Raw genomic sequence first — 12,957 nt, 5'->3', positions numbered from 1 at the left:
GAACTGAATTTCTTTTTCTCTAGGGCTCCAAATTGTGGCCATACAACTACACAGAAGCACTAAAGCAGTGGTTCTCAAACTGTGGGGTGTGCAGGGTCACCTAAGACCACCAGGAAAGATAGTTACGTCATGATTCATTACTGTATCAAACTTACAGTTATGGAGTAGCAATGAAAACAATGTTATGGTTGGGGGTCACCACAGCATGAGGAACCGTATCAAAAGGTCACAACATTAGGAAGATTGAGAACCACTGCTCTAACTGTAAATAGTTCAGGGGCAAGAGTCCCTCACAGAGGCTGGGAACAAACAAGCCAGTCACAATGGTGTCGCCTTCGAAGGCTAGCATGCAGAGCGGAAGAAATAAAACAGAGCACGCAGGCCTTTGCCAGACCCCACCCTTCAGTCTGTGGCTGGTCCAGCCTCCCCTTCTTGAGCTGTGGGGAACCGGAAGAAGCCGGTGAGTGGAGAATCAGGAATCGGTGGGGAAGAAGAAAAGATGAACTTGAGGTTTTCTGGGTGAGAAAACAAGAAAGAGAAGAAGAGAGTTGAAGGGAAGAGAGGAGGGGACACATTTCTCAGGAGGGAAGAGAGGAGGGGACACATTTCTCAGGAAAGAGTGGCAAGAAGTTCCAAAGTGTTGCCAGAGCACATTGTCCCTCCCTCTGCACCCAGACTCCCTTGACGGCCCTGTCACTGGCTCCCTGTCTACCTTCCTGTCCCCTCTGAATAGCCGCAGATCAAGGCTGGCACGTTGTCACTGGGAGTCATGCTCCAGGCCGGGTGTTTCTTGGCATCTTAGGCAATGAGTTGGAAAGTTAGGCACCACACAGGTTTGTAAGAGAAGCAAGGTGATTTATCTGGGGTGAATAATTAGTACAGGAAACACAGCAGACTGACAGTGGCCATAGGCTGATGGGGTGTGGGAAGATGCCATTTTCTGTGGCACATAGAACTGGAGTCAAGGAACGTCTGCCAGGGCTTTTGGAGGGCTGTGATGGAAAGGGAACAGTGTCTCAGTGGCATTACTCCTCATCTCTGGGCATGGTGGAAGATGCATGCCTCTGTATCTGTCTAGATTCCTATAGTTATAACTGTTATCTACGCATCTGTCTCATTGTCTGTGTCCACACGGCTGTCATCGATTCCACCATTAGCTGTATTTACCTGCATTGTCCTCCTTGGTTAATTTCTGCAAGCCAGACAGCACTGTGTTTGCGACTCCTCTGCCATTTATTGGCAACAGACTTTGCACAAATTTTCCATCCTGCCCAGGGGCCCCCATCAGCAAGAAGTCAAAGGCTGCAGTACTCACAGTGCAGGTGAAGCCCCATTCACCCCCTGGTGTGATAAGGAAGGTCTATTTCTCTCCAGGCAGAAAGCGGGCCTTGCACTTTCTTTGGTATCCTAGAAGAGATGGGCGCCCAGGGTGTGGAGGATCAAGACCAGCCAATTGAATGTGGCCACAAAAGGACATTCTTTTCCTTGAAGGTGGAAATGACAAGGCCTGGCTGCCCTGAGAGATGTCCTCCTTCATCCTGACTCACAATGGCTGCGCCCAAACAATACCTTTGTCAAATTTGAGCCTACGGGCTTGGGAAAAAAAAAAAAAGCCAGAACAATTCATTTTCCCAGGAGTAGGAGCTGACTTGGTTGGTGACCTTTACACACAGTGGAGATGTGGACACTTGCAAATTCAGAGGTCAGAGTTGAGAAAGAATGAAACCCTCCTATAGGTCTGCCTACCTGGCAGATGCAAGCACACTGTTGAGTGTGTTGCTGCACCTTGTGCAGGGCCTGAGAGTGAACAGTGTTTGCCTGCAGTTGTAAAATACACACAGAGACTGTGTATGCATTCACACATACATACATCCACATGGGGACTCAGAGGCCCTTGAACAGCATCTCTTGGTTCCTAGGCTGGTGGAGAGAACATCCCTGATGGGATATGCACAGTCAACCTGAGTCTCTCTGGGTTGTTCCCTGCTGATGGGGAACAACAGGGCCGCCCATAGGGCATTGCAGATCTAGGACAAAGTGTTTGTCCCCAGCTGTGATTGAGCCGCCATGCCTGGCTCCTGGCACATCCTGAGAGGGCAGAGCTATGTGAGTCCCAGTGTTTCTTCCCCTCCCCTGTCCAGCTCTGGAGACACACAGCAGGGGTGAGATGGAAGGGGTTAAGAAATGCCGGTGGGATAGTGGGCCCAAGTCCTTTTACTTCGATCCTTTTCTTTTCTTTGGATTGGAGCCTTGGATAGTAGCGTGCATGCCTGCCCACCTTGAGGGTCCTCGCCTTGGTAGGCTGACTGAGATGAGAAGGCTGGTGGTGGAGCCTCTTGCTAATTTGCATCTAGACAGTGCCACTGGGGGTCCCCAGGCATGCCTGACAGACAGCAAGGGGGGGCCGGTGCAGAAGCTGCTAGATGGCGGTGCTCTCAGATCGGGAGTTAGGTGCAGTGAAGGTTGAGTTCCACCAGACTCTGCCAGCCTGCTCGCTTCTGTCAAGGTGGCCAGACATCACTGAACGCTGCCACAGGGCCCTCTTTACTGTGGAGCCTCTGAGCAATCCCAGGCCACACTGCTGTTCTCTACACTCTTGCACAGTGAGTGCATTTCCCAGCTTTACCTGCAGAGGGCACGCTTAGTCCAGGTTTCTGTGTGAGCCCCTCGGCATCGCTCCTCACTCTACCACTGGCAAGGTGGGACTTAAGCGTCTTCCAGGTGGATCTCCCTCTTCTCTGCATGGCTTCTCTTTCCTGCCCCTCTCAGGGCAGCATGGGGCATCCTACACTGGTTCTAACTGGCCAGGCTCTGCAAGAGAAAGTGTCTGTCCTTGTCACTAGTAAAGCCCAGGTAAACTGGCTGTGTGGAGGGGACTGTTCTTTTGTCTCTCCTTCCTTTTAAGAACTGTTTACATTTTAAGTAGCTGAAAAGTTTCCAACATAAGGCAAGAGGGACAGAGAACGGTTGTGTGTAGTATGTGTGTGTGTATCTATGTGTCAGTGTGTGTGTGTGTGTGTGTGTGTGTGTGTGTGAGAGAGAGAGAGAGAGAGAGAGAGAGAGAGAGAGAGAGAGAGAGAGAGAGAGAGAGAGAGAAAGAAAGAGAGAGAGAGAGGGAGGGAGGGAGGGAGAGGGAGGGAGTGACTGCCTGTGCGCAGAGGCCTTTGCTGCCTGCTGTGGTAACAGCAGTGGCTGTGAGCAGAACTGACTGTCCTCTGGATGTCCTCATGAGTTTCCTCTTAAAATGATTCTTCTTGGCAATTAAAGGCTCATATGATCGTTTTTATCATTCAACACATATTTATGGAATATCTACTATGTGCCAGTTAAGGAGGCTTTGCTGGGCCTGTGGTCAGACCCTGAGTGTCACACTCTGCTGGAAAGGGGCAGTTGGATAGAGCTCCACAGGCGTGGCAGATGGTGGATTCAATGGGGAAGCAGGGGAGAATTGTCCTTGGATATTTAGCAGCAGATGGAAATTGATATTCACAATCTGAAGGCCAGAGTAGTGGTGTGTGTGTGTGTGTGTGTGTGTGTGTGTGTGTGTGTGTGTGTGTGTGAGACAGAGAGAGACAGAGAGAGACAGAGAGACAGAGAGAGACAGAGAGACAGAGAGAGACAGAGAGAGAGAGACAGACAGACAGAGAGACAGAGAGACAGAGACAGACAGAGAGTTGAACCTTGACCCATAAGAGCAATGCTAGATTTGAAAGGTCTCCTGTGCCATGATGTATGGGTGCATTAAGAACATCTCTGAGAAGGACGGAGTGGCTTGACCAAGACTGGACAGCTTTGGAAAAGAGAGTAAAGTGGTTTAATTTTGGATACTTTTAAGAAAAGCAGCTAAAAAGGTTGATTAAGCAGACTTCTGCCTGTAGAGAGCCCAGCTAGAAGTGAGAAGTGAGGTTGTCAGGGTATAGGTGTGGGCTGGAAGGGCTTCCAGGACTACTGTGGTTGATGAGGGGACTTGAGGAAATCCAAGCTCTGGGACAGTGGTTCTCAACCTGTGGGTCGCAACCCCTTTGGGGGTCGCATATCAGATATCTGGCATATCAGATATTTATGATTCACAACAGCAAAATTACAGTTATGAAGTAACAACAAAAGTAATTTTATGGTTTGGATGATCACAACATGAGGAACTATGTTAAAGGATCACAGCATTAGGAAGGGTGAGAACCACGGCTCCAGAGGGGTGGTTTATGTGCCTCAGAAAGGAACTGTGTTAGACAATGTAGTGTAAAGGCCACTTCTAAAACTGATATGACAAACGGAAACACACGTAAAAGGAGTGCAAGTCACAAAGTGCCTTGTGTTTGGGTAGAAAAGCTGGGTAGTCTGCCCAAGTAGTAAGTAGAGAAACTGGAGTTGTGTAAGTCCAAGCAGTGTAGGCCATGGGGTAATGGGGGAGTCTGCTGGAGTCCAGCTTCGACCCGTTCTCACCTATTGAAGGGTTCATGGGTGGAGGAGAGAGGAGTGAGGAAATATTAGGTAGAAAGATAGAAAGAGACGACAAGAAATACAGAATAGCTTCAGGAGGGCCCTGGGTCAATACCTAGCCACCCAGAAATTTATTCAAAAGGGTTTTTTTTTTTATAATATACCAAGGGGAGAGGCGAAAAACCTCCCCCTTGCAAGATCAAAGCACACCATACAGCCAAGTGTAGACCCTTCCAAACACCTGGTAAACATGCCCGTGGCCAAATCATCTCCTTGCGCAGCCCTACTGACCCTGAGTAAAGTCTCACTAGGAAGCCTCTGTGGGCCTCCACAGGGTAGGGTGGCAAAGCTGACATTCTATTACCCACTCGTCAAAAAGCCAGGCAGGCAGTTCAGAAGAGACATGGCTTCCACAGCAGGACATGGCAGGTAGTGTGGCCTGGGCTCACTGTTAACTCACACGCAGTGTGTGAAAGATGTGTCCACCTTGGCATTCCCGGGGGAACAAGAAAAGTCTCTTGTCCAACTCAGGAGTTGCATCTCTATACTAGGGCTACTTCTTTGTCTTTGCCACACAACCCTGTCAGCTGCCTGGTCTGTGTTCATCCTTCACTACCTCTCACGGCACCCCACCTGCCTACTCCATAGAAAATGGAGCCCCCATGGCTATGTGGCTCTCTCACGGGTCTGCATTGGACTTCTTCCTCGATATCTTTCCTTTTGTTTGTCATATCCCAAATGGGCAAGGCTGCCAGATTTAGCAAAGGGGGAAATAGATGCTCTTTAAATTAAAACTTTAGGCAAAAAAAAAAATTGTATGGTCCATACTTCTATTTTTAAAATTGTTCATATGGAATTCAGCTGTCCCTGGGTGCCCTGTATTTTCACCTGGGAACCTCCTATGGGAATGGCAGTTCTAAAACTCCATTTCCATCATTCTAAACCTTCCAATGGTTCCTATCATTTCTATGGCGGGAGCCAGGAACTCAGGTTCATGTAGGTACTTAATGCAAAGATCTGAGTGGGTAAGAGAGGTAAGGTAGAAGCAGAGCAACTGTTTTCCCCATCCCAGATATTCACATGTAGACTTAAAAACTATATAATGAATCTCAACTAAAGCAAACACACACACACACACACACACACACACACACACACACACACACACACACCATATACCTACCCTCTTCCCACCCACACCCAACCTGTACGCACACAGTTGTCAGAGCGCCAAGTTTCCCAGTGGAAACCTGGACTAAGCCAAACCACTTGGCCTTCACTTGTAGGTCCTGGTTTGGGCTCTTTGGCCCTTTCTCTCACTACTGTCCAGCTTGGACCCTTCTCTAGCTTTTCTCTACCAACTGACCATGTTCAGCCCTCACAGTCATCTTCCTCTCAAGCTAGTGCCTCTGCCACGCAGGACAACCATGCCCCTCCCTTCATGTTCTGTTTCCATGGTGAAAGTGCCCGTCTATCTAGGGGCAGCTCCAGTGGCCATCGAGTCTTTCCAGCAGACCTAAAAGGAGACAGTCCCACATAGACTCGACCATGTCCTGTGCCCTTTATGTCCAGAATCTCCCAGTGACAGAGTTACTTAAGGGCAGTGACCCTATCTTGTGAACTTTCAGATGCCACAGTGAGCATTGTTGCAAACACGTGCTCAGTGGGTATTTACTATGGGTCTGAAAACTCATAACTGCACCAGCTGCAGACTGATGGCAAAGCTGGAGACCAGGGGTGCCTCCTTTGCCAACACTTCCTGGCCACACCTGTCCCCTCCCTACTCTTTCAAGCAGCTTCCAAGTCAGAGCTTTCAGCCCAAGTTGTGTAAGCATTGGCTTAAATGATGGTTCATGTAGAGCCCAACCTTGAAAGATGGTTTTTTTAAGGCTTCACTCCTGTTGGGCATGTGTAGTAAGCCAGACAAGGAGCTTTGAGAAGAATTCCATTTTGGCGAAGCCTGCCTTCTGGTCCTGAGGAGGGAAAACGCCCAAGGAACATTGGTGACTTGGAGACTGTTTATATAGGTCAGAGTCCTGGAAAAGTGAAAACTAGACATTAAACTTGGTGAAAGAAACAGGCACAGGCCAGGTGACCTCCAGTTTTGCTAACTCTGAAGGCTTTAAATGTATCACCTTCTCCGATTCGTTGGCCCGCCTAGCGACGTTCTGGCTGGTGTGAGCGGGGCAAGGCTGGCTGCCAGCTGTGCCTTCAGAGGACTCCCTCTTCAAGGCTTCCTCCAACCCCAGATATCACCGCTGCCTCTGGGAGCTGTGTGGCCAGCCAGAGCCCCTCTGCGGGTCCAGTGGCCCTTTCCCCTCTGAGCATAGTCATTCCACAGGAAGAGGTGTCTGAAGAAATGCAGCTTCTGTGTAGCGTCAGGCCAAGCTGCGCAGGACAAACCCGGCAGTGGAGTCTCAGTCAGACACACTAGAAGTAGCTCTTTGTTGCCCACCAACTTCCACGAGGCCATACCAGGCCCCTCGGATAGGACTGTAGTGGAGGGATTGGGAGTCATGGTCAGGGGACTAGCATGTGGTGGGGGAATGGGTCTCCTGGGTTAGTGGTATTCTTTCAATCGCCCCGTGTTAGTGTCTGGTGGGCAGAGCTTGCATACACCTGTGTGCCAGGTGCTAGGAGAGGAGCTGCAGAAAATGAATAAAATATGGACGTGACTAAAATACAGTCCCTAGATGTCTCACTCAATGGAGGAGCTGGGCATGGGTGCCATGGGCACTGGAGTTGGCAGCATGGCAGTACCGTGGCTCAGTGGTTCCGAGCACTTCCCTGGCGTCAGACAGCCTGGCGTGGCCACTGATGGGCTGTGTACCACTGAGCTGGGCACTCAGTTTTCCTTTAGCTTGTGTTTTGGATCCTAAGATGGCGCTCACTTCAAGGCGTGGGGCCTTAATGCCTGGCGCTGTTTATCGTTCACACATGTGCGAGGTGGGGGAAGGGTGTAGGTGCACAGAAAGGAGCAGCTCCTTGGATAAGGTGGGGTGCAGGGGCTTCAAGGAGGAGGTGACATTTGCTTTGTACCCTGAAAGATGAGTAGGGGAGTTCAGAAGACTTGGATTCAGGGAAAACTGGGGTTTGGCCATGTGGTCAGAGAGAAGACCGCAGCTGTGGGTGAGGACACATTCCTGCAGGATGGGGGAGTGAGAGTCTGCCCTGGCTCTGAGTAGGTTGGGAAGGGCCTTACTTTTCATTGCTCCTATAAAGGTGAAGAAGGAAGGCAAAGTGTTTTAAGGAATTAAAAACAAACATCATCTACCCAGGGTCACTGAACCAGTTGGTAGAGCTTGGAATTTGAGGTGGGGTCCTGTCACACTGCACAATCCTGCTGCCTTGAAGACCTGCCACCCATGTGTCCAGTTACATTGGGCTGCAGTGCATCAGACCATACTTCTCAAGAATTAAAGGAATCTAGAATGCAGGTGACATGGACCTTGCTGAATCAGCATCAAGATTTAGTCTGGGGTGTGTTTCAGACACCCAACAAAACTGTTAGGCTCTATCCAGATGGCCCGGGACCCAGTAAGTGTGACCGTCTGACTATCTAGTGCTCTGAGCATAAAAATCACCATGGCAACCACAGTTATCTTCGCTTTGGTGTTGGCTTGGCATGGCTGAGAGAGACCCCATACTGGCTGGGTAATTTTGCTTTAACCAAGGGTTTTGTTCCCTTAGGGGCCCATCATGGACCACTTTGTGCAGGCTCCAGGCCTGGGGAAGAGTCCAACTGCCAGTAATCAGCAGGCTGAGAGCTCTGTTCTACCTGGGTGAAATCCAGGGTGATCAAGATGCTGGCCTGACAGCAGTGAGTGGTGGCAGCCAGCAGGGAGAGCATTGGCAGGTGGCATTCTATTGTTACAGTCCTCCTGTCTGATTGGATATTAGGACCCTTAGTCCTACAAACATTGTAGCCCCTTTGCAGGCCTCGGTATCAGAACCCTGGGCTCCTGGCAGTGACCAGTGTTACAGGGCCCAGCTCTCTGGAGCTCTCCTGGTGAGCAGGGCCTGTGTGTTCTCCTCTCTGGCTCCTCACAGCCTTTTATCAGTGCTCTGCTCTCTCATGGCCTCTACTGCTCTTCTTTTCCCGCCCTGGTTGCTCTGAAATTGTTATCATCAAGGCTGCCTGACCCTTCAGTATATACTATCCGGATTAGCTGAAGTGCTGGCCTGCCCAGGACTGTGCCTGAGAGTTGGCCACCTGCTACCCCTTGGGAGCTAGAACAGTCAGCTGACTGCTCAGGACGTGGGCACCAGAATTTGCACCAGTGGGATTGCTGGCCACTAGGTGGGATTCAAGCAAGCAGACAGGGTCTCCAGTGCACAGGGCACACAGCAGAAGGGCCAGTCACTGCGGGGGTTTCAGCTGTCAGCAGTGTTCCTAATGGACGTAAGCTAGGCCGTTGGGGCGCATACTGACGGGGACTGAAAGCTGGGCAGTAGTAGTCCCAGCTGCTGAGCCTACCTCTTCGTGAGCTGTCAAGTCCACCACTGCTGCCCACTCTGTGCTGCCTCTGCTACCAGCCAGCTCTGCACAAGAAGGTGGGTATGTGTGGGGAGATAGATAGATAGATAGATAGATAGATAGATAGATAGATAGATAGATAGATAGTAGATAGATAGATAGATTAGACAGACAGACAGACAGACAGACAGGGCCCATCCTTTACTAGGCCTCATGTTGTAACACCTAAGCAGGTAGCACAGGAGAATGTCTCTCAAGGGGTGTTTGGACCAATCACTGCCACTTGTTTGGGCCAACCATAGCCTTGTCTCTTAGCACCAATCAGTCATTAATGCTTGTGGCTTTGGACCAATCACAGCCTTACTCCTTAGCAACTCCTTAGTCACCTTTGTCCCTTCACCTTGGAAAGTGCTCCTTCTTTTCTCCCTCCCTCCTAAGGAGGAAATGGTCCATCTAGGCTTGTGATTATAGAAAGGTAGACACAACTGTTTCAAATGGGCCTGGCAGGAGCTGCCTTCAGGAGTGGTGATCAGCTGGAATCATTGGGATTGTTTGAAGAAGTCATGGAGAGTTCTGGCTAGCTGGTATTGGCAGAAGGGTAGCCCCACTGACCATTAGGCATTATGGTAGGCCTTGCTTAAGACAGCACAGGAAAGAAGTGAGAATCCAATACCTGGTGATCAGAGTCCAATTGCCCCTTCCCCAACATCATTTCTTATTTACAGGAACATGAGTAGGAGGTGCTTACACCATAAACATAAGAACTACCAACAATAGTTTCAACAGATTTTAACCATGTTTTAACCATGCTTAACATCTCACCCAGTGCCCAGGGAATGCCTAGTCCTCCCACCTGTCTCAACTGGGCCAGGGTCTGTGATGGCTCCTTCACCCATCACATTCATAGACTCCTTCTTTGGTTGTTCTGAGTGGATTCTTCAGCTGTTCTGGTATTTTTGGAGACACTCACTGGTTCAGTCATTCTGAACTGGGGAGGGAAGACCTTGCAGTGGGCGAGGAGGCAACATGTAGAGGGGATTCCCATCTCCATCACTTTTGATGCTAGGAGATGAGACACTACCACAGACCCTATAGCACTTACCATGGGGGCACCTGGCACTCACTAGCATCCTGGTGGGGACTGACTGGCTTGCCTTAACATTTAATCTTATTTCTTGTCTTTCCCCTTTGCTTCAACACATAAGTGAGGTAGCTTTGTGGCCTTCTTGCTTTTTCTCCTCCATTTCTGTTCCCTCCACCACAAGTTCCATGTGAGGACCACATCTCCTCCATTCCCTGTTGCAGCCAGCATGGGGACAGGTGTGGTACAGACCCTTTTCTCTGTATCACTGCTCCTTCCATTCCTTGGTTCTTTCCACTTGTCCTGGCCCGTAACTCTCAGGAGTCCCTCAAGCCTCCTTCATGGCTTACTGTTTCCCTAAGCCCCATATACAAAGCCTCGATTAGTCTACTTGATATCTTTGCCCAAGTGCCTTAAAGTCATCTCAGATTCCCAGATACCAAGACAAGTGGTGTTTTATGGAATCCCTATACTTTGAGTCTTGTCCGATGTGAGAGATTCTGGGAAAGGAGACATTTTCTGAGATGGACTTTCTCCCCACCTTCTCTCCAAGGTAAGGGAAGCTTACCTTAGAAGCTATAGTTTGATTTATAACTTTTTTATATAGAAAAGCCCCCACCAACAAAGTGCATTAATTTAAGGCTTTCCTGAATCTTGTAGTCCATATTCCTAGGTGAGAATGGATTAATGGACTTCACCTCTTATTTATTAAATCATATGGCCTTTTTTGGACTAAAAAAAATTTTTTTAAAATTAAAAATATCAAGTTAGCCAGAGAATAAAATTATCTCATTTTTTGGAGCACATATTATCTTTTTACATCTTAGTAAAGTGTCATATAGATAGCATATGACAATAGTCATTTATACCTCTGATCAAGAAGCCTGGGCTGAATTAAGGTGGTGCACTTCAGTATAAAAATGAGAGAAAGCATCTGGGTCTCTGGCCCTGCTGAGCCAGGGTCTGTATTACCATCGAAGGCCATGTGAATGCCTTACGTCTGGGCCACCACCTGGAGCCATGTTTGTGTCTGAGTGCCACCCTGCTACTGGAGCCATGCCTATCTGAGTAGCATCCAGATCCGGCTGTTGTGGAGGATTATGTCTGTGTCCATAATCCTACCACAGCTGGGGTCTGTGTTGAAGTCCAAGGCCTGTGTGACCACCAAAGGCCACATGAAAGCCTGGGGTATAGGCTACAACCTATGGCCTTGTTAGTGTCCCAGGGCCATGCTGCCACCATAGCCATGCTGAGTGGCTGTGCTGCCACCTGCAGCCATGGTGAGGGCCATGTTTAGGTCTGTGGTCCTGCTGCAGCTGAGGTCTGTGTTGGTATCTGTGGCCTGTGTTACCACAAGGGGCCATAGGAACCATGTGTGATGAAATCAGAAAGCCATGCTGAGCTAGCCCCACCCTTCACTGGCCCCGCCCCTTGCTGGTCACTGCAGCAAGAGATATGCCCCTGACCCTCATGGGAGAGCTACTCCCCACCCCCCCCCCCCCCCCACTTGGGAGAGATGGCCCCAACCCTCACCAAGGGTATGAGGAAACTGGCCCTGATGGCAAGGGCAGAGAAGAGCTGGCTCCGCCCCTCCCCTGAAGTGGGTGGCTCCAGTGGCCTGGACCAACCAGCTCAGCTGCCACACAGGCCTTGGCCTTGGGTTGGCCCACTCTAACATCTACCCCATCTAGGACTTGCTGGAGTTCATGAAGGGACTGATCCTGTGGAATGATACAAACAGGATCTCCATGACTCAGGGTGGCAGAGGGATATCCGAGAGGAGTTTTGGTGAGGGTTCAATGATGGTGGGGTACCAGAAGCCAGAGGCTTTGGACCAAACCAATGACTTAATGCAATGAACATTTGCAAGTAAGGCTGATTGGACAAAAGGGTATACTATGTGACACACTGCAGCTCCCAATGCCACTAAGATGAATGAAGAGGTATTGGAGAGCTGGAAAGATAGTGAATAAAGGCTTTTTGTTTGTTTCTCTTTCAAAAGTTTCTTTTAGGGGGGACACTGTAATGGTGAGGGGTGGATATGGGGGAACCTGGGAGATTAGCAGAATTGGGATGCATGATGTGAAATTCCGAAAGAATCAATAAATAAATTATGTTAATAAAAAATGTCAGAAAGCAGAGTTCAGAGTCTGTATTTGCTAAGTGGTGATTCTTAGATGACAAAGCCAAGTCTTGGCTTTCTCCTCTGTAAAATCAAAGGGTCAGCTCTTTTCAAGTTATCGTGAGGACTGAATGAGACTTTATACAGGACAGAACAAAACACAGACACACACATAAAGTTGTTTGTAACCTTATAAAAGTCTTGAGAGTGTGGACTTTGAGTTTGGGATAATCTGTTTCAGAAGGGCTGGTCTCAGTTGCCTGCCCTTTCTCCCCCTGGAGGTTGCAAATTATATAAAAAAAGGCTCCAACCAGCAAGAAGCTGGTTCTGTTGACCCCTACTGCAGTTGGAATGTGCGCCAAGGAGGTATTTTGTCTTTGGGATGGATTCTTAGGACTTTCATTGGGAAGCCTTCACAAAAGACCCTAAACGTTCCTCCCGATTCTTCCTTGTGTGCCAGGAGCCTCATCACCACTCAACATTATACAGGCATCAGTTCCTTCCCATCCATTCTCCTTCCTACTTGACCTCAGTTCTTAACACCATTCTCTGGGCGTTTTGACTATACATTCAAATTCACTTGTGAGCAAAGAAACCAGTGCACATGACCTGATTCACCAAAAAGGTTTCAGATAGGTACTTCTCTCATTCTGTGTGTGAAAATCAGAATTCATAGAGATTAGATTACTCCCAGTGCCCCAAAGATACCAGAATATGACAAAAATGGGTTTTAAACAGTTCTGACCCTGTGCTGAGCACCCCTCCCCATTCTAATGATGATATTGGCAATAAGACACTAATAACACTGACTTGCCTTTTCTGAGACAACCTTTTAAA

Source organism: Peromyscus californicus, unplaced genomic scaffold, assembly GCF_007827085.1.
Source record: "Peromyscus californicus insignis strain IS unplaced genomic scaffold, ASM782708v3 Scaffold_11__1_contigs__length_118956290, whole genome shotgun sequence".
Taxonomy (NCBI): domain Eukaryota; kingdom Metazoa; phylum Chordata; class Mammalia; order Rodentia; family Cricetidae; genus Peromyscus; species Peromyscus californicus.
The sequence above is the reverse complement of the archived record's forward strand: the minus strand, read 5'-3'. Positions refer to the sequence as shown.